This window comes from Aythya marila (assembly GCF_965140915.1).
Source record: "Aythya marila genome assembly, chromosome: W".
NCBI lineage: Eukaryota > Metazoa > Chordata > Aves > Anseriformes > Anatidae > Aythya > Aythya marila.
The window spans coordinates 11,089,724-11,111,791 of NC_139081.1; the positions used below are offsets into that span (position 1 = coordinate 11,089,724).

The 22,068-nt window shown below is 47.1% G+C and overlaps 1 long non-coding RNA gene across 1 annotated transcript; it reads right to left on the bottom strand.

Moving 5' to 3' along the window:
• Positions 1-1,481: 1,481 nt before the first annotated feature.
• On the bottom strand, positions 1,482-2,639 carry LOC309889405. The gene is made up of 2 exons (XR_014319226.1): positions 2,532-2,639; positions 1,482-1,827 (listed from the first exon to the last, which is right to left on the bottom strand). It is a non-coding gene; the product is annotated as an uncharacterized lncRNA (long non-coding RNA).
• Between the last annotated feature and the right edge of the window lie 19,429 nt (positions 2,640-22,068).

Genomic DNA, 22,068 nt, shown 5'->3' on the forward strand with positions numbered 1-22,068 from the left:
AGGACTCTCTCTAACCCTCCTAGGGGGTGGGCAAAAAAGCAAGAAGACAAACATCACCAGGGCAGCTGACTTCAACCAACCAAAGGGATATTCCATACCGTATGATGTCACACTCAGCAATAAAAGGTGGAAACAGGAAGAAGAGGGGAAGGCTGGGCTCTCGTTGTGAAAACGTCGGTCTTCCTCCCAAACACCGGCTACGCACGTTGAGGCCCTGCTTCGAGGACGTGGTCAAGCATCGCTCATTTGTGGGAAGTAGAGAGTAATTTCTTTCCTCTGCACTACTTCCACGTAGCCTTTATTTGTTTTGGTTTTTTCCTTTTTTCCCTTTCCCCCTTTCTTTTCCCCTTTCCCCCTTTCTTTTCCCCTTTAGTTACATTGTTTAATTAATAATAATAATCAATATTATCAAGGAAGGATCATATAGGACAAGGGGGAATGGTTTTAAACTAAGACAGGGGAGATTTAGGTTAGATATTAGGAGAAAGTTTTTCACTCAGAGGGTGGTGAGGCACTGGAACGGGTTGCCCAGGGAGGTCGTGGATGCCCCATCCCTGGGGGCTTTCAAGGCCAGGCTGGATGCAACTCTGGGCAGCCTGTTCTAGTGGTTGGCTAACAAATCAAGTTTCTTTATGAGGAACGGAGTCACAAAAATCATTTCATTTAGCAAGTTTCAAACACTAAGAGTATTTAATAGCATTTTAACGTTCCCACGCTCCAGTAAGCCTTGAATGTAATCGCGATTAAACAAGGAGCAGAGCGAAGCCATAGGTCTAACAAAGCACGAGAGGTGATCGCATTTAAAAGCCTTATGGTGCCTTTAGCTAATCCTTCTTCTAGTTACTGAACAACGGACTTCGTTTAGGGAAAAAAAAAAAAAAGACACTAAAAATAAACACAAAAAAAAAATAAAGAGAACGGCAGCCGAGTCTCGAACTTATCAGAAGCCAACTCAAGCATCCCAGAGCCTTCTACATCCTGTGGGAGGAATTCCTTCTCAAAGTTGCGAAACCCACAAGGAGGACCGAAAAGAAAGCGGTAGCAAAACTCCTAGGGTAGTCAAGAACAGGCTGACAAGCACCTGTCAGAAATTACACCCGGTAGAGTTTATTCTGCCTCCTCCTCGGGACAGGGGCAGACAACAGACAATGCCTGGAAGCTTTCTTCCAACCTTATTCTTCTCTGGTTCTACATCTGCCAGTCCTCAACGCGGCTATTTCGCAATAAAAGGGCACGCTTTTATTCGGGAGCAGGGGGAAGATAGCAAGGCCTCAAACACACAGCACATCCGAGATCGTCTTAGGAAGACAGAGACCCACAGGACCGCCGAGCGCTTCTAGCTTCGCGTTCCAAATGAATGGGCAAACCACCACCTACACGACACTGTCAACGGACCAAAACATTCTACGCACGTGCGCTCCAGGGAGACACCGTTTTAACTTGCGGAACTATTTCCATCGGTAAGACACGCAAGACAGAGGTGATATCCCCATGCTCCATCTTTATTGTGCAAATGCTGCTCAAAAGCTCTTTATTACCCTCCACAGACAGCCGTCCAAAAAAAATAATAAATCAAACCTCAACAGGGGCTAGACTGATGGGCAACATATGAAACCTATTCGGCGGCGACCCGTACGCGTGCAGTGACGCCTGCGGTGCAAAAACCTTAGCCGGGAGGCCGGCCCAACTGACCGCCACCCAGAATACATAGATGTACACGATAGTCTGAAGGGCCCGAGGGTGGGCATTCACAGCCATCCGGAATCCATTGGTCAGGTCCAGGTTAACAGCACACTTCTTGCCAACAACCATGAAACGCCCAAGAAGCTGGAAAAAGGAAATAACGTCACCTAACGTGCTGTGCCACGACGCACAGAATGAACGCGAGCGGAGAACCACCCACAGAACACGGTTAGCTAATCCTTCACAATTCAACCGCCGCTCTTTGAATTACCCTCTAGACAGTAACAGACTACAAAACAGTCACAGAAGCTGAATTTGTCTTGGGGCTTAAAGCCCCCGTCATAGCTTCGGGCAACGTAAGCCACTCTGGCGGAAAATAAAAGCTTCACGGTGCCTTTTCTCTTGCGTGGGCTCACAGAGCCTTGGAACTTGACTTGCATAGCTAACAGCGAAACAAACACCCAGGCGCTGCTCAACCAGCTTTCCCTTTCCTCGCCTCTGACCTGCCCAAACCCCAAGCCCTCTTCTGCATAGTCAAGGCACCACCCCCGCTGTCCGGAAACCGTGAAAACGGGCATCAGACCGCACGCCGGAACAACGCTGCTTTTTGCACTGCAAGCGCGTAGCTGGAGACGAGCATCGCTTTATATCACTGCTCTCAGTCAAAAAGCTCAACTCCATTACAAGCTAGAGGCGAAAGACTACAGCATCGGACAACCCCAAATAGCCTACTGTGCGCCCCTCTGCAACAGCCAGAGGAAAAGAGGGGACGGGAAAGAGTCTAGGAAGTTACAAACCTGTTACAGGTACAGCCAGCCTAGCAAACAGAAAGCTCCCACAGTACTCACGGGTCCGCCAGAATCGTCTGCTTCACATAACCGGACAACTGCCTTCTCAGGAAGGACTAGGAAAAAACACTGGAGCCTGAGGCGAACTATCACGGAACGCAAGGCACTGGAGGAAGAGTAAACAGTTAAAACGTAGTCGGCTTCAGAGAAAGGCAACAGCTTAAGCAAATCACTATGCCCCACTGAACTCGTCCTACCGAAGCAGATTATCAGGCACCCCAAACGCGCACGACAAAACAGCGATTCTTCTTAAGCGAGCTTTGAATAGGCAAAGTTCTCTACCTTCTACGCACAAGACACACAAGCGGCAAACAATGGCTAACTGTCCTTCGGTTATGTCCAAATATTGCCTCGGCCAGAGGCAGGAAGGCATCTTCAAAGAACCTGGAGTAATCCGGCTGAGGCCGTATTAACTCTCCGTCCTCGAGAACGCCACGTACTCAGGGGAAGGAACGTTCCAAATTAGCCCGTTACGGCCGGACCGACGTCAGACACCTCCAGACCGAGGCCAAGGCATCACCTTCGAAACACGAATACCACCAACCTGTAGGAAACCATCAACTCGCAACTACTTGCGAGGGAACTCCCCAAATCACCAGCAGACAGAAACTGCATACGGCGCCAGAAGCAGGATCCAGCGCGCAAGGTGACGGGGGCAGCGAGACAGCTGAGTACTTCAGGTTAGCGACTTCCGCTATTTTTATTTGTTTTAGATGCGACTGAAACACTGCCGATAAGACTCGATTCCACAGATGCTTTGTACTTCTTACTCACCATCGCCTTTCACTGCACGACAATCGAGAATTATAAGCCTTCCTCACGCTCCTCCCTATAACATCGCTCAACCGTAAAACAGGCCTTCGGTACAGCGAGCTAAGCAAATTCAAGACCATTCGCTAGAGCCAACTACGCTCCAAAAGCGGTTCTAAGCCCCCGCCCCCTCCCCCCACCTCAAGTTGAGACCAAGCGAGAAACTGCAACTAATTCGTCCTCCAGGAAACGCGTCGCACTAAGAGCGGTCAGAGTAGGTTGTCTGCTCTCAAGTCACTCATCAGACTCAAGTTAACGGCCTGGTTCTCCAATCAAGCACAGCGTTCAGGTTACATACGTTGCTGCAGCCAGTACGGCCGAGTCAAAACAGACGCGCGTGCGCACACACACACACACGCAGACTCCTCGCGCAGCCTTCACCACGAAGGAGACAGGAAACGCGCCCTTTCGTAAAGGCAGGGCGCTACCGCAAGCACGGTTTCCGGAGAGCAGTTGAACGCTTCCAATACTCCAAACGGGCGGCAGCTGCAACATTACCGAGACCTATTAAGAAAGCGCTGTTCCAAGCAACGCGTCAACGCTTTGAGCAACCCGATCTAGTGAAACACGTCCCTGACCGCGGCAGGCGGGTTGGGCTAGATGATCTTTAAGGGTGCCTTCCAAGCCAAACCATTCTACGAGTCAGCACGCAGAGCGGGCAACGCAGCCCCTTTCACTAAGGGCCTGTTTTCCACGCTGCAGATAAACCCTGCCGTCAGAAGCAGAGGAAATCCCTAACTGTCCTATCTTTAGCATTTCAAACTTAAAAACAGCAACAACGGTTATGCTGGACACTAACTTAGAGTTAACACCTTGCAGATAACATCTGCAATTTTTTCATAACTCTCAGCAGCTGCTCACTTAGTTCCTAGCACGTTGCGGCGCACCAGCATCAGTGAACCTTGCCAGCGTGCTCTTATCACGGTCCACCTCCAGCACGGAAATGAGAGCTGGGAAGCTCTCGCAGCCTGCGGGATTGACTGGTTTCTAGGTGTTTAAGAAAGCTAGGAAAAGCTGCAATTCTTCCCTTTCACAAGCCACTTTGGAGAGAGCGCGCGCTCGTGTGCGCGGTGGGGGTGGTGCCATAACCAAAGCCTAGCACAGCCGAGCCGGGGCGTCTCTAGAACGCTATCACGAGGCGCATCAAGACCTGCATTTCTGCTACGCAGAAACGACTGATTACGGTCACTACTGCGATGCTCACTGCCTATATGCATACAGTCCGAACCCCCAAGGAGACCGACTGCGCCGGCGACCCAGTACGCGCCGTGGCACCCCGGGGGCAGGCACCGAAGAAGCGCGGCGTTTTAGAGGCGCTGCAGTAGAGAGCGCCACGAGCCGGAGAGACCCCGACCGACCGACCGACCGACCGTCCGTCCCTCCCTCCCTCCCGCAGCAAGGCCACCACCCGCCCTGCCGCACTCCCGGGACCCGCGACGGGCCCTCGTTTCAGAGGGCCTGCGAGCGGCCGAGGGAAAGGAAAGGAAGGAAAGACTCGCACAACAACGCCGCGGCTACCTCCTCGTCCACGACCGCTCATCCTCACGGAGAACGTTGGCGGGGACCTCCTTGCCCTTGCAGGCGACCGCTCCGAAAGCTCCGAAAGCAGCGGCAGCGCCGCCACCGGGCCAGGCGGCCTGCGCCCTAACAATCCCGTCGGCCATGACGGCGCCCGCTCGGTACAACGCCCCCTCGCTTCCCGCACTCGGCCCGGCCCTCCGCGGCGCTCATTGGGCCGACAGATCGCCGCCGACCGCCCCCGCGCCTCGATTGGCTGCCTCGCCTGCCCTCTTCCCTTGTCCCCGCCCTCTCGGCGGCTCCGCTCCCGTCGACCCGGTGCTTATCGGCGCTCAGGGAGGTCGCGTGCCCTCGGGGCGCGGAGGGAGCCGACCGGGAGGGAGGAAGTGGGCGCCCGAAAACGGGCTGGGCGGCTCCGCGGAGGGAATCTGGGCCCTGCACGGCTGGGAAACGAGCTCCACAGAACAGGCGCTCCGCTCATAGAATCATAGCGTGGCTGGGAAACGAGCTCCACAGAACAAGCGCTCCGCTCATAGAATCATAGCGTGGCTTGGGTTGGAAGGGAGGGCGAGAAACACTCCGTAGCCGATAGCTTAGGCTCAGGCGAGGATCTCAGTGAAGTAGTAATTTACTCGCGATTGATTGCAATGGCGGGCGCCCCACAAGCAGGAGAGCGCGCCTACTAGTTCCAAAACACAGTTTATGTGCTTTTTGATGACAGGACCCTCCCCCGTTTCCCCACTTGAGGGGGTAATCCAGGTTCACAATCTATCTGATGTGGTAATGTTTCTTCACTTATCTGACTTGACACCGCCATTTTCACCTAATTGTCCTAAGGAGTCTGGTTGTCTGCATTTTACGAGGTCGCCTGCTAAGCTTTCTTATCACTGCAAGCATATCTCAGTACCACGTTCCTTCCCTCTAAACAGCGGAACTCTGCAAAAACAACGTTTCTATTCCCACAACAGGTACCGCAGGTATTTGCATTCCTTGTATAACCGAGTGTATTGGGCTGGTAAAACATGGAATTATTTAAATCCTCCACATATCCCCCCAGTACAACCATCCCAATTTTAGTAAGCCAATCAACACCCATAAAGCGCGCCCCCCGCCCCCCCCCCCCCGATAATCCTCCTAGATCGATTCCATAGCGAGTTTGAACTGGGGCATGTGCAATTTTCTTCGTTTCTTTTACAAGTTCATTTACAGCTTTTCCTTCTGTTGTGGTTTAAGCCGGCCGGCAGCTAAACACCACACAGCCGTTCGCTCACCCTCTCCCCTCCCTCTCTGGGATGGGGAGAGAAACGGGGAAACGGGAAAGCGAAGCCCGTGAGTTGAGATAAAGACAGATAAATAATAATAATAACAATAAAGACAATCATTATGATAATAGTATTACTAATAATAACGTGTATGAAACAAGTGATGCACAATGCAATTGCTCACCACCCGCTGTCCGATGCCCAGCCTAACCCTGAGCAGTCCGGCCCTCCTCCCAGCTCTTGCTACACCCCCAGCCTGCTCGCTGGCAGGACAGAGTGAGAAGCTGAAACGTCCTTGGCTTGGTGTAAGCACTACTCTGCAACAATTAAAACATCAGCATGTTATCAGCACTCTTCTCATCCTAAGCCAAAACATAGCATTCTACCAGCTACTAGGAAGAAACACCTTCATCACCAATCTATAAAACAGCAATTACTAAGGTTAAATTTTCCACAGACTTCTCCTTCTTGTGCAAATAATCCAAAGCTAAGCGATTTTGATACAAAGCAGTCCTCATCTTAGTATTTTGCTTTGCAATTAATCCAAGTGCATCTCCGGTTTTATTTACTGTTATAAATTAGACCACACAATTTACTGGTCTATTGAAATTATTTTATTAATCAAGTAAGCAGACACAAGCAAAACAGCGCTGGGCGGCTGGGGAGTCTCTGCTCCGCAACAGCACGCAACTTCCCTTTCCAGTGTTGCTGTTTTATAGCAGTTGAATTCCGGCTTATCAGGACTTGTTGAACTGGCTGAGGCTGCGCAGTCTATTGTTGAGAGGGGAAGTCGTTATTCCTCTGCTTCGTGTTCAGGTGGGGGTAGTGAAGCGGCAAAAAGGATGTCTTGTGGTAAGGAATTTCACAGAGTCTGGTTTAACTCAAGGATGTTCACCCAACACCCCCTCCTGCTTCCTCCCTTATCAAGGCCATTAAATTTTACAACCTTTTCTCCCCAGCAGATTCTCCAAATTCCTCAAAGACAATGAACAAACCCCCACTAATTTATCACAATCCCTCCTTTTTCTTTTTCTAACATATTTTGTTCATTGAATTTTTGCAATATTTGCTTGCTGAGCATCAAAGTTTCTGCGTCGTCCTTCTCCTGCTCAAGAGATTCATACTTAGCACGCACGAGCATAAGATGAGCTGCCTCTAATCGGCTTTTCACAACTGTGATTGCTCGATTGAATATACATGGTCCAAAAGTCAGTGCTAATGTAAGTAACAACAAGAGCCCCGCTATGGTTGATAGCAGGGTAGTAAGCCAAGGTGAGTAATTAAACCAGGATTCATACCAATTCTGACGAGCCTCATTTTCCCTTTTGCGTTTTTCTAATCCTTCTCGCAATTTAGTCATTGTATCTCTTACCACCCCAGTATGATCTGCATATACACAACATTCTTCACGTAGGGCTGCACACAGTCCTCCTTGTTGTAAGAAAATCAAATCCAACCCTCTACGGTTTTGGAGTACCACTTCGGATAATGACCTAACCGATTTTTCCAGAGCTGTTATTGACTGCTCTATACGGGCCAGATCCTCATCTACGGCAAAGCGTAGAGAAGTAAATTCCTGGCTTTGTTTTATCAGGGAAGCAATTCCAGTTCCTGCACCTGCAGCCCCGAGAGCCATTAAAGTGGCTAAGGTGACGGCCGTAATAGGCTCCCTCTTTACCAGATGGTATTCAGCCACTGTGTGATGGGTATACATATACTCTTCAGTGTGGTATAGAATCCTTGGTATAATGACCACCTGTACACAAAAATCATGAGATGTGCTAAACAATTTTAAAGATATGCAAGGAGTGACTCCTAACGATGAACATACCCACCTAGTGTTATTTGCAGGAATTAACCATTTGTGTGTTTGGTCCATTTTTTCAGTGACATGGCACAGATCATTTTTATCTCTTGGAACTGTGCCGATACATCTACCTTTTCCCGTAACTTGAGTCAAAGTTATCCCGATTTCCTGACCCCAACTGCATTTGGAAGGATTTAACTCATTTGAATATTCAGACCTCCCCATATCTCCTATAGCTTCATAATATGGGGGCTTAACACTTACACATAGCCAGCACCCTTCAGTTATCTCAGGATTAGTTTGATTTAGTACCTGGAAACTAGCATTTATAACTTTCCACATACTACTCTCGGGTACGACCCCCTTTTTTTTTTTTTTCACAATGTTTGGAAGCAGTGTGGGAAAGGATAACTCTGTCGATTTACTAGAAAACACTGTAGTAGGTTGGGCAGTCCCAGGTATATTTACAGTCTGGACAACCAAACCTTCCCCTAGTAACTCTTTATTAGGCCCGACTACCTTGGAAGTCTCGGGTTTTCCCTTCTTTATTAGTATGAGTCCTCCCCTATCTGTTCCGTGTTCGTAAAATCTGACATTTTTCCTAGTACCCAGCTAGTATCGTCCGAGTTTGTTAGATTTATATATAGAACCTTGCAAATTTCTTTATTTCCGTGGAAGGTTCCTGTATACCCTATACCATGCCCTCACCACCTGCAACGGGGATCCAATTGTCGGTTACAAGCTTGCAGCCCATAGCCCACTTGTAAGAATTTATCCCGACCAGCCCCGAGTGTCCAGTCTGTAGCAATGGTTTCACACCCCCGGTATGCACAATAATACACGTTCAGGCATTTACAGTACCCCCTTCCCAGGTTAGAACTTGGGCAGAAATAAAATCCCATATATTCCCAGCATCGGGGCCTCGAGATCAGCTGACATAGTGTAGAAGTAAAGCTTGGCCCCCCCCCGATGTTATCTGGGTTGCAATAACCTGTTGATCTTCGAATCGACTTAAAGTCCATTTAAAAGGTTGGTGGGGGTGGTGTTGAGTCGCTACGCAGGATGAAATCACTGCGAGAACCCCCAAATACCGATAGGAATGGCTGAGGCCCATGTCTTTCCCCACTTATTCACTCCTCTGCCTCACTCGTCAGTTGGGTTGCAGCCAACTACGAGGTTTTAGTTCTTCTCGGCAGCAGTAGTGTTCTTCAGGGGAGAGCCTCTACCTTAACCCACGGTACCTATCGAGTTCGTCGCAATGTGAGCTTCAGGTCTTTGTTTCCTGGAGCGATCTCCCACTTCTTGTCACAGATGGGTCCTTTAACACGGCTGGCATGCGTCCATCCTTTCTCCGCAGTCCGGACGGCTGTTTCTGTAGTAAGCAAAACAACATAGGGGCCTTCCCCATCGTGGTGTTAAAAAAAGTCTCTTTCCAAGTCTTAATTAGAATTGAGGGTGATCAAGTGGCAATTCCAAGTCATAGGGCATACCATATAGCATTTCAAAAGGAGAAATTCCTACATCAGTTCTGGACTGCGTCCATATGTTTAACAGTGCAAGGGGTAAGCATTTTACCCAAGAAGCCTTAGTTTCCAGCATAAGTTTTGTTAGCTGTTTCTTAATTTCACCATTCATTCGCTCTACCTTTCCAGAAGAGGAGGGGTGCCAGGGGCTGTGAAAATCCCACTCAATCTCTAAGGCCTGCTTTAATCCTTGCAGTAAAGCTTTACACCCATTCAGTCACGTGGTCAATTAGGACAAACAAGTAACTCAGTAAAGGCTACCTGTATATTTTGGAAAGGTCAAAGCCCTGGCTCCCGTCCCCCTCAAGATAGGTTACAGAAGACCTTTTTATTTACCTTTTGACACATAGTACATCCTCTGCATGTGTGCTTCCCTAAAGTATATATTCCTACGCAGACATGCTTTCTTAGAACAACATCACACATTGCTTGCACCTCCCAATGACTCTTCTGATGTAAAACATCAGAAGGATTATAATCAAAGTTTACAATTTATTAAAAGAATAGAGGTAAAGCAAACGGCACTGGGTGTGCCGGGAGTCTCCGCTCCACCTAGTCGCACACCCGTTACATCAAGATGCTGATTTTTTATGCTCCTAGACTAATACATATTCATTACTATTTCTAAAAAAAAAAAACACAACGGAGTTATTATAATTAGTTCCGGAATCTGAACCCTCCTACTGGAGCATGCGTATCAGTCTCTGGTGGTCCCTCTGGAGGTCTTCCATGATGAAGGCTCATAGTCTTCCCCTCCGGCTTTTTTTTTCTTGTCCTTCTTCTTTGTACTCCTTGGCTGCATGTCAAAAGCTTGCACAGCGTTCCCTGCGAGCTTTGTCTTTTAGCCGTCCTTCAGCTTTTCCCTTCTCCTTAATCTCCTGGCCAGATATCAGGGGCTTGCATAGTGTCCCGTTCAGAAGCCAGAACAGTTAGCAGTTGTTAGCAGTTGTTCTGAAACCCCCAGGTATCAGAGACTTCAAGGAAAGAACATACGAATACATTTTCCTTCAAGCTCTCTATTGACACGCATTGTTAAAACATTCCTCACAATCCCTTATCTTCTTTTTAATATCCTCAATTCGTGTCTCTTTTTCAACTTTTGTCATTAATAACTGGATTTCATCAGTCCGTTCTCGGAAGGTCCAATTCTTAAGCAGCATAATTGACATATCCCCTTCCTTTTTTAATGAAGTCATTACAAATGTACTATTTATCATCCGGCGCATCAATAATGTAAAGCAAGGTATCATACAAGGTATGAATAATAACATCATTACAGCACATAAAAATAAAAATAACATCCTTTTAACCCATGGTCCACCAGGCAGCCATGAAGTTTAGTTTAGTTTCATTTAGTTTTCCACACCCCACCCCCCCCTTCTGCTAGTAAATAGCAGAACAACATTCTATGTTGAAAAATAGCATTCCTCATCTGGGTGGACTGGTCAGCTAAAAGATCCAAAGCTGTCGCTGTTTGATTGGTTATTATTTCGAGGACAGCTTGCAACCTAATTATTCGATTCAAATTATAAATAGGTTCTCGGGCTCCAGCTATTACCTCGTTCGGGTTCCAGGTAGCTGGTCCATAATACTGTATGATTCTTTCAGGGGGCCATTCATTTTCTCTCCATTTTTGAGCACTACCTCCGGCTAAGGAAGCATCAATAGATCGTTTTTCTCTATTCAGATCATCATATAATTTTATTCCTAAGTGATTTCCTTGTATTTGTGACAATAAAAAGGACAAGGGTCTTATGTACCCCACATAGCATATTCCTGACCAGTCCTTTGGTAGCCTTTTATAGGCCTGTTTGCCACACACCCAATAATGTCCCTTTAGAGCCCACGTCCCATTTGGAAAAGGACCGTCCCATTCTCTTTTATTCCTTGGGGCGTGAAAATACAAAAGTGTTTCCATTACCAAGCGGTCCTGTTACAATGTTTGCCCCATTAGTACTCATATATATATACACCTCCAAGCTCCCGCACTAGATTCCCACTCACAATGACGACTAAGTTCTCCTTCACGACTTGTCATATTACGAGCTGACCAGAAATGTTTAAAGAACACTTGTGTCCCATGCTCATTTTGCCACCTCCAGCGGTAGACTCTTACCACATGCTGCTCCCTAGTGGTGTTATCACGCTGACAACTCAGGATTTGAACGTCGAATTGTCCCTTTGATTGTGCTCTTGCCATGGCTTCACATCCAGGTCCAAAAACTTTCTTATATGAGCATTTCAGCCAAGTCCCGTTTTTCAGCTGGACATGCCTAGCATTCCATTTTCCTTTACTTGCTGTACAGTTTATAGGTCCACATTCAGGATCAGTACATTCATACCCAGGAGATAGAGCCCATTTACAAACGCTTTTTCCCACCTTTACTGTTCCTGTTCTGTTTAAACAGTATATACCTTTCTCTGACGAGTGCAATTGCCACGGGCCTTCTTCCTCTTTCCAGAATTGTGTACCATTATGAACTTCACTCAAATTACTAACCCACCGCTTAGGTTCAACCGGGCCAGCTACCCAGGGCCAACTTTCAGCTCCCCCTGGTCCCCCACAAACCCAGCAATTGCTAAGGTTAAAAGCCTTGGCCACTTCCTCCCCCAGAATGAAAAAGTTATTCCCATGGCTTAATTGCCCTTGTAAAAATAGTACCAGGAAGTATAACATCTTTCTGCGTCGTCCAGGGGGTATCGTGGGGGTGTGAGAAACGCCTTCAATCAAGGGGTTGGGCCCACTTCCAGGATCTATTTGAGCTTGGGTTACTGTTCAGCCTTTGAGGGTGATCCAGCTCCTGGGAAACTAATTACAATAGGTTAAAAAAAAAATCTTATTTATTATATACATATATCTTTGCTTGCTTGTTTTTTTTTTTCCTGGGACAACCTGGCTTTAGTGCGGGAGAAGTCCGGTCGAGGCCCTCTCACTCGGCAGTCAATACCCGTAGGGGTTGCCTCCCTCGGTAGACCATACACACCGCAGTGGAGAGTCCTGCCCCGGTCTTGCCTTCTCCCTTTCTTCCCTTCAGGCTCATCCCCTTCTTCTGGCATCCTTAATTTATGCAGAGCCTTATTGCCAGAACATTAGTTCTTTTTTAGCTTTAATTTCAGTTCCCCAGGAGCGGACTCAACCCTCCAAGTTTCGGTATTTATTGGTCCTTTTACCCTGGATGCATGGGTCCAACCCCTTTCTGCTGTTCTCACAGCTGTTTCAGTAGTAAGTAAAACAAGGTACGGTCCCTCCCATTGGGGGTTCAATGATTCTTCCCTCCAGGTTTTTATTAAGACCTTGTCTCCTGGTTCTATCTTATGAATAGCAAATCCTAAAGGTGGTGTTTGAGCCATCACTCCAATTTCTCTTAGCTCTTGTAATCTCCTTCCAATAGTAATTATATATTTCCGGATGCTACGACCCTCAACTACATTGTTGCCTAGAGGCATCCCTTGAGAATAAGGCATACCATATAACATTTCATATGGCGATAATCCAGTCTCACTGTGTGGTTTAGTTCTTATGTTTAGAAGTGCCAATGGTAAGCATTTCATCCAGGGCATTTGTGTCTCGATCATTGATTTAGCCAATTGTTGTTTTATTGTTTGATTCAATCTTTCTACTTTCCCTGAGCTTTGTGGGTGCCACGGAGTATGATATTCACAGAATCACAGAATTTCTAGGTTGGAAGAGACCTCAAGATCATTGCGTCCAACCTCTGACCTAACACTAACAGTCCCCTCTAAACCATATCCCTAAGCTCTACATCTAAACGTCTTTTAAAGACTTCCAGGGATGGTGACTCCACCACTTCCCTGGGCAGCCTGTTCCAATGTCTAACAAACCTTTCGGTAAAGAAGTTCTTCCTAACATCCAACCTAAAACTCCCCTGGCGCAACTTTAGCCCGTTCCCCCTCGTCCTGTCACCAGGCACATGGGAGAACAGACCAACCCCCACCTCGCTACAGCCTCCCTTGAGGTACCTATAGAGAGCGATAAGGTCGCCCCTGAGCCTCCTCTTCTCCAGGCCGAACAAGCCCAGCTCCCTCAGCCGCTCCTCGTAGGACTTGTTCTCCAGACCCCTCACCAGCTTCGTCGCCCTTCTCTGGACTCGCTCAAGCGCCTCGATGTCCTTCTTGTAGCGAGGGGCCCAAAACTGAACACAGTACTCGAGGTGTGGCCTCACCAGAGCCGAGTACAGGGGGACGATCACTTCCCTAGCCCTGCTGGCCACACTGCTTCTTATACAAGCCAGGATGCCGTTGGCCTTCTTGGCCACCTGAGCACACTGCTGGCTCATATTCAGCCGACTATCAACCAATACTCCCAGGTCCTTCTCCGCCTGGCAGCTTTCCAACCATTCCTCTCCCAGCCCGTAGCTCTGCTTGGGGTTATTGCGCCCCAGGTGCAGGACCCGGCACTTGGCCTTGTTGAACTTCATGCAGTTGACCTCAGCCCATCGGTCCAGCCTATCCAGATCCTCCTGCAGAGCCTTCCTACCCTCGAGCAGATCGACACACGCGCCTAGCTTGGTGTCATCTGCGAACTTACTGAGGGTACACTCAATGCCCTCATCCAGATCATCGATGAAGATATTAAAGAGGACTGGCCCCAGCACCGAGCCCTGGGGAACACCACTAGTAACCGGCCTCCAACTGGATTTGACTCCATTTACCACGACTCTTTGGGCCCGGCTATCCAGCCAGTTTCTAACCCAACGAAGCATGCGCCAGTCCAAGCCAAGAGCAGCCAGTTTCTCGAGGAGAATGCTGTGGGAAACGGTGTCAAAAGCCTTGCTCAAGTCAAGGTAGACCACATGCACAGCCTTTCCCTCATCCACCAAGCGCGTCACTTTGTCATAGAAGGAGATCAGGCTCGTCAAGCAGGACCTGCCTTTCAGAAACCCATGCTGACTGGGCCTGATCGCCTGCTTGCCCTGCAAGTGCCGCGTGATGACTCTCAAGATAATCTGCTCCATGAGCTTCCCTGGCACTGAGGTCAAACTGACAGGCCTATAGTTGCCCGGGTCTGCCCTACGGCCCTTCTTGTAGATGGGCGTCACATTTCCTAGCCGCCAGTCAACTAGGACCTCCCCCGATAGCCAGGACTGTTGATAAATGATGGTAAGCGCCTTGGCCAGCTCCTCTGCCAGTTCTCTCAGTACCCTCGGGTGGATCCCATCCGGCCACATCAACTTGCGCGCATCCAAGTGCCGTACCAGGTCACCAACCATTTCTTCGTGGATAGTGAGGGCCACATTCAGCCCCCCATCCCCTTCTGCCAGCTCAGGGTACTGGGTATCCAGAGAACAACCGGTATTGCCGCTAAAGACTGAGGCAAAGAAGGCATAAGCACCTCCACCTTTTCCTCATCTTTTGTAACAAGGTTTCCCCCCCGCATCCAGTAAAGGATGGAGATTCTCCTTAGAATTTTCCCACTGAATACCCAATTAGATTACCACACCAGAGGAAATAATCTAGCAGATAAAGAATACCACTTAGAATATTCCAATACCACTTAGAATATTCCCACTGAATACCTAATGATTGACATAATAATCTTATTATTTTAGAAGTAAAGTGTGTGCCCTGATCAGAACCAATGTACTGTATTATCCCATATCTAGGTATCAGGTGTTCTAATAAAATTTTTGCCACCATTTGTGCCGTAGCTCGTGCTACGGGATAAGCTTCTACCCATTGCATTAAATGATCTACTATTACCAATACATACTTTATCCTCCCTACCTTGGGCAATTCAGTGAAATCAACTTGTACTCTCTCGGAAGGCCCATAAGCTGTTTTTCTCCCTCCCGTGGCTGCTTGTCGAAACACTTTCTTATTTATCTTCTGACAAGTTAAGCAACGTGGTGTAATTGGCTTTGCTATTTTAAAAAAAAACAAAAAAACAATGCAACCAAATTGTTTTAGTAAATGGTCACTTAACACCTGTGTACCCCAATGTGTTTGTGCATGCAAACGTCCCAATATTTGCTTATCGGTTAGAAGACCTCCGCGCTCGCTTCGGAACTAAGTTCCGTCTCAGTCACACTCTTACACACACGCAGGCAACCGAATCCCACCCAACTGAACGGTATACGCCTTAAACACTTACGACTCTGTCGTCTTCGTCCAGATCTTCGCGCGCAGAATTACGGGCAAAAACAATGCTGCAGCCGGCAAGGGAGCTCATAACAAAAACAAAATCTTTGCTTACCTTTATTCAGGTTCAAATGGCATTGGTTCCGGACAGGAGCCACCAAATGGTGGGGCGCCTCTTCTAGATTAAAATCCAGGAACCAAAACCATCCTGGACGAGCCCCCAAGTTGTTATAAATAGCTCAGTCCCAAAAGAGGACTATAATCAAAGTTTACAATTTATTAAAAGAATAGAGGTAAGCAAACAGCGCTGGGTGCGCCAGGAGTCTCCGCTCCACCTAGTCGCACACCCGTTACATCAAGATGCTGATTTTTTATGCTCCTAGACTAATACATATTCATTACTATTTCTAAAAAAAAAAACAAAAAAACACAACAGAGTTATTATAATTAGTTCCGGAATCTGAACCCTCCTACTGGAGCATGCGTATCAGTCTCTGGTGGTCCCTCTGGGGGTCTTCCATGATGAAGGCTCATAGTCTTCCCCTCCGGCTTTTTTTTTCTTGTCCTTCTTCTTTGTACTCCTTGGCTGCATGTCAAAAGCTTGCACAGCGTTCCCTGCGAGCTTTGTCTTTTAGCCGTCCTTCAGCTTTTCCCTTCTCCTTAATCTCCTGGCCAGATATCAGGGGCTTGCATAGTGTCCCGTTCAGAAGCCAGAACAGTTAGCAGTTGTTAGCAGTTGTTCTGAAACCCCCAGGTATCAGAGACTTCAAGGAAAGAACATACGAATACATTTTCCTTCAAGCTCTCCATTGACACGAATGGTTAAAACATTCCTCACAGATCATAATAGGCAAGACGCCTTCAATCAAGGGGTTGGGCCCGCTTTCAGGGTCGATTGGGGCTTGTGTTACCATTCAGTTCAGCCTGTCGGCGTGATCCAGCTCCTGGAAAACAAATCACAATTTTATATGGGTTTAAAAAAAAAGGTTCTTATGTTATTTTCTCGGGACAACCTAACCTTAGCGTGGGAGAAGTCCGGTCGAGGCCCTCTCACTCGGCAGTCAATACCCATAGGGGTTGCCTCCCTCGGTAGACCATGCACACCGCAGTCGAGGGTCCTGCCCCGGTCTTGCCTTCTCCCTTTCCTCCCTTTAGGCTTGTCCCCCTTATTTGGCGTCCTTAATTCATGCAGAGCGTCACTGCCAGAACATTAGTTCTTCTTTAGCTTTAGTTTCAGTTCCCCAGGAGCGGACTCAACCCTCCAAGTTTCGGTAGTTACTGGTCCTTTTATTCTGGATGTGCGGGTCCAACCCCTTTCTGCTGTTCTCACAGCTGTTTCAGTAGTAAGTAAAACAAGGTACGGTGTTGTCGACGGAAGGAAGACACAAACACTCAATATGAGTGAACAATGAACTTCAACTTTCATTGATAGCTCAGTCGCCTTTTATCTAGTTTGAACATAATCAACTCATACATATTGCAAAAACTAAGCTCAGGATTGGCTAACATTTCCCACTCTTTTCAGTTAGTTCCTCCTTCTTTTAGCCACCGTCCTGCCTTAGGGACTTTCCCCATCGCTCAAGGGCATCGTGTCCTTGATCCTGATTGGCTCTCAGCCAGCTGCGTATGTGCCAGACTCATGTGAGTTGAGTACGGTACTTTACTAGCCCATTGCCTCCTAACTGCCCAACATCCACATGTCCTATTTTACTTAACCATTCCTCCACAGTACGGTCCCTCCCATCGGGGGTTCAATGATTCTTCCCTCCAGGTTTTTATTAAGACCTTGTCTCCTGGTTCTACCTTATGAATAGCAAATCCTAAAGGTGGTGTTTGAGCCATCACTCCAATTTCTCTTAGCTCTTGTAATCTCCTTCCAATAGTAATTATATATTTCTGGATGCTACGACCCTCAACTACATTGTTGCCTAGAGGCATCCCTTGAGAATAAGGCATACCATATAACATTTCATATGGCGATAATCCAGTCTCACTGTGTGGTTTAGTTCTTATGTTTAGAAGTGCCAATGGTAAGCATTTCATCCAGGGCATTTGTGTCTCGATCATTGATTTAGCCAATTGTTGTTTTATTGTTTGATTCAATTCAATTCAATGATTTCTACTTTCCCTGAGCTTTGTGGGTGCCACGGAGTATGGTATTCCCACTGAATACCCAATGATTGACAGAATACTTTTATTATTTTAGAAGTAAGGTGTGTGTCCTGAGCAGAGTCAATGTACTGGATTATCCCATATTTAGGTATCAGGTGTTCTAATAGAATTTTTACCACCATTTGTGCCGTAGCTCATGCTACGGGATAAGCTTCTACCCATTGCGTTAAATGATCTACTATTACCAATAGATATTTTATCCTCCCTACCTTGGGCAATTCAGTGAAATCAACTTGTACTCTCTCGGAAGGCCCATAAGCTGTTTTTCTCCCTCCCGTGGCTGCTTGTCGAAACACTTTCTTATTTATCTTCTGACAAGGTAAGCAACGTGGTGTAATTGGCTTTGCTATTTCAAAAAAAAAAAAAAAAAAAAAAAAAAAAAAAAAAAAAAAAAAACATGTAACCAAACTGTTTTAGCAAATGATCAGTTAACACCTTTGTACCCCAATGTGTTTGTGCATGCAAACGTCCCAATATTTGCTTCGCGTAAGCTTTTGGCAGTATCTCTCGCCTGTCTGGCAGCGTCCATTTTCCTTGTTCTAACTTAGCCCCTATTTTCTCCAGTTTCGTTTGTTTGTTTTGTTTTCCATTGCATTTCAAAGTTGGTCCAAAAGTTCCATAGGGGTTTCTTTTGGACCTTGTTGGAACTGATTCTCCATTCCCAATTTAACCAGATTTTGGTATTTACTGTTCATTATTTCCGGGGTGGCTATAGTCTCAGTGGGGGGTCGGTCAGGGGAATGCAATTGTCAACAGTTCCCTGAGCGGTCCCATCGGCAATCTGAGCTCACTCATAAACTCAGGTTGTTTTAAGAGTTAGCTGCCCTTCTGTTTCCATGACAACTCTCTCGGACCCATCATGGTCCCTCTGCCCCAAAGGGCTCACACCGGTGATTTTGAGATCACAGCCTCCTGTTGAGGCAGAACTATTAACATTCCTACATCCTCTTTCCCTGCTCATTCAACTTCAAACAGCTCTGTTAAATACTACATGCCACACCTTTAACACCGTCCACAACTCTTTTAACACTTCCTTTTATCTTTCTCCAGCCTGTACTTTTCTCATGCCAACACCAAAGGCTCAGTCAAGGGCCAATTAATTCCACTCCTTTTCTCTCTAAGATGCTGAAACAACGTATCAGTATACTACACTTCATCCTATTTTCCTTCTCTCCTCAAAAACATTAGTTGCAAGATAGTGTTACAGTCGACTGATCCATAAAGTGGCCATTTAGCTTATGTAGTGGCCACCACTGGTTGCAATACTTAGTGGAAGTCCTCTTCCTTTCTGCGCTCCAAGTTCTAACAATATCCTTCGAATGTGCCAATATGCACCCAAGGAGGCTTTCTTTAAAACGTCTTTGTTTTGGATATTACTCATTTCTTTGATTTTCCATTCCCTTTTATTTATTTATTACTGTTCCTTATTAGTTGCCGCCCTTTGTTTCAATTTCCACGCAAACCTTTTTACTATCTTTTCCTAATCTTCTTCCCAAATGTCCCAGTTCTCTGGGATTAAATGCTTCTTCCCGCATACAAACTTTACTATTTCAGATTATTAAGGAGCCCCGTTCCAATCATAAATCCACGGAACTTCAGGAAAAGAGATGAAGCACTCAGCCTTCCGTCTTCTAGACGAACGTGACCACCTTTTCCACAAAATTTACATTTCAACAGGACCGAATTTCAAGCCGAATGCCGATTTTTCTCATGCACTTTCTTAGTAAGCCCATACAAAACAAGGGATCACTCCTGTGTATCCGTCAATATGGGGGCTTTAAAAAGGTATTGAGGCCTAAATAAATTCGCTCTCCCCCTTCTTACCGGATTCCCAGGGCTCAAACCCGAACCACCAAAGAAATGACTCTCTCCGTTCTACCACTTCGATAATCAGTCAGCCCCCTCCCCCTCTCCAGTACTTGGGAAACTGACCAAACACCACAGCAAATACACCAAGGCTTCTAAACTGTTAGTTACTTAGATAATGCTCCCGCCTTTTTTCTTGTCACACTCAAAGCATTTAAGAGCAAAAATAGGATCACAAGATACACTGCCAGGCCCACATATTGGGCACCACCAATCAACACTTGGATAAAACAGCACTTCTTTTCAGTCTGTCACGCACTTCGTTCGTCTCCGGCCGCTCCCCTCACAGAGAACACGGAACCGCGGATCGGAACTCCGCACTCGCTTCGCAGCGACGCTGCGTCTCACTCCCACAGCACAATCATGCAATCACACAGAGAGGCCTCTAGCACATCTCATTCATACCACAAGAATATAATTTAGAATGATAACCAACCAAACAAGTATTGCCTCTGACTGTGTTCTTCGTGGAGTGACTCATTCCACTTGGTTTCAAACCCTTACACAAACGCTTTCAACACAAAATACCTGCACGTTTAAGAATAAGACATACAATTATCAACACTCCAGTTAGTATCCCTCCAGCAGCTGAAAACATACCGCTTGTCCGCAGCTTCAGGAGGCCTTTGTCTGCTCCTGCGGTGAGCGGCCGAGAGCGGAGTCCCCTCCGAGCAAAACACTCAGGCTGCACCTAGGGGCGTCCGCTAATCATTATTCCTAATGGACTTTCTGGTGGTATGTCTGGTAATTTGCTCCCTTTCTTCTGGTCCTTGGTCTTCAGTTCTGTCTGACCCATCTAGGAATTTTACCATGGCAATTCCCACAGCCCTTGGTTACCTTAGTAAGAGTGTCTTGCAGGGGGTTCAGGACCTATCACCCACCCACGAATCCTATAGGAATCGCTTCGGTCCTTCACCGGCCAAGTCCCTCGCGGGAGACTGGAGCCGCGGTTAGAAGACCTCCACACTCGCTTCGGAACTAAGTTCCGTCTCAGTCACACTCTTACACACGCAGGCAACCGAATCCCACCCAACCAAACGGTATACGCCTTAAATGCTTACGACTCCGTCGTCTTCGTTCGGATCTTCGCGCGCAGAATTACGGGCAAAATACAGTGCTGCAGCCGGCAAGGGAGCTTGTAACAAAATCAAATTCTTTGCTTACCTTTATTCAGGTTCAAGATGCCATTAGTCCCGACCTGACCTGAACAGGAGCCACCAAATGGTGAGGCGCCTCTCCTAGATCAAATCAGAATTCAGGAACCAAAGCCATCCCGGACGAGCCCCCAACTGTTATAAATGACAATTCCCCCCTTTTCTTCTTTATAAACCGTTGATTTTTGAAAAACCTTTCTCTAAGGTGTAATTTGGTAGATTTCGTCTTCTCCTTCGCTTTCTTTGCTTTCCATCTCCTCATTATCACCTTATCTGAGTAAGGTGGTGGCTCCATGGTCATTTGTTTCAATAGTGCGGTTTCAGTTAACCACTGTACTAGTCCTCTTACACGGGGGATAATGCAGCAACCAATGGCTGTCAAAACTCCTACAACTACGATCAAGGATGTAAATATGCCTACTTTTTCTGCCAATTCACTGGCAAGGGTGGTAAGCCCTTGCAATGCTCTAGTTACTGAGCCATCTGGGGCAGTATTGCTGGGTGTAAGAGTGCAACAATGGTTGCTCAGTATCACACACACACCCCCCACCTCCTTCCTCCGCGAGCATCATACCTAATGATGTTCTGTTTTCCCAAGCCAGTTTGCTGGTGCCATCTAGTTGTTCGGCAATTCCTCTCATCGCATCCCTTGTATAATTTATGACTCTCCGCTGATTAGAATAAATATAATTAATCCAATCCACATTCTTATCGATCGTTACCCACCAGAACAGTGACTCAAACCCTGCAGCAATTTGATTCCTGGCTTTCTGTTCATCGGAAACTCCTCTAGGCACCCCAATAGAATCTACGTATACTCTGTCATCGAATGATACTCCTAAGCTTCTTTAACTTCTTCTGGGTATTTGTGATGTTTCTCTTTCAAATGCCAGGGTGAAGGGTATAGCTAAACGAACAAGCGCACAAGTGCCTCCCCAGTTATATGGTAGGGTGGACCGTAAGATCTTCCCTCCACCGTACCACCAGAGATCTGCCCTGGGTGGGGATCTCAAGTCTTGAGCAGTTTCCCATCAAGTCCTTGGTAGCACAAGGCAAATTCTCCCAGATGCTGGGTAGCACTCACACCCTGCCGTGAGAGGCAAGCTGTATGGTTACCTATAGCTGTAGAGAATGCAGGGGGAACCGCGATGTTGCTATCACACAAGGAACAGCAAAGAGAGACTTACAGGCCTCATTTCCCCAGGCAGTCTTTTCTTGGTACAATGTAATCATACATTGCATCCCCTGGGAATCCTTGGTCACACTTAAAACATCTTATCAAAGCCTGTCCCTGCTAGGATTCAGGCCACAACACAGGCAGCCTTC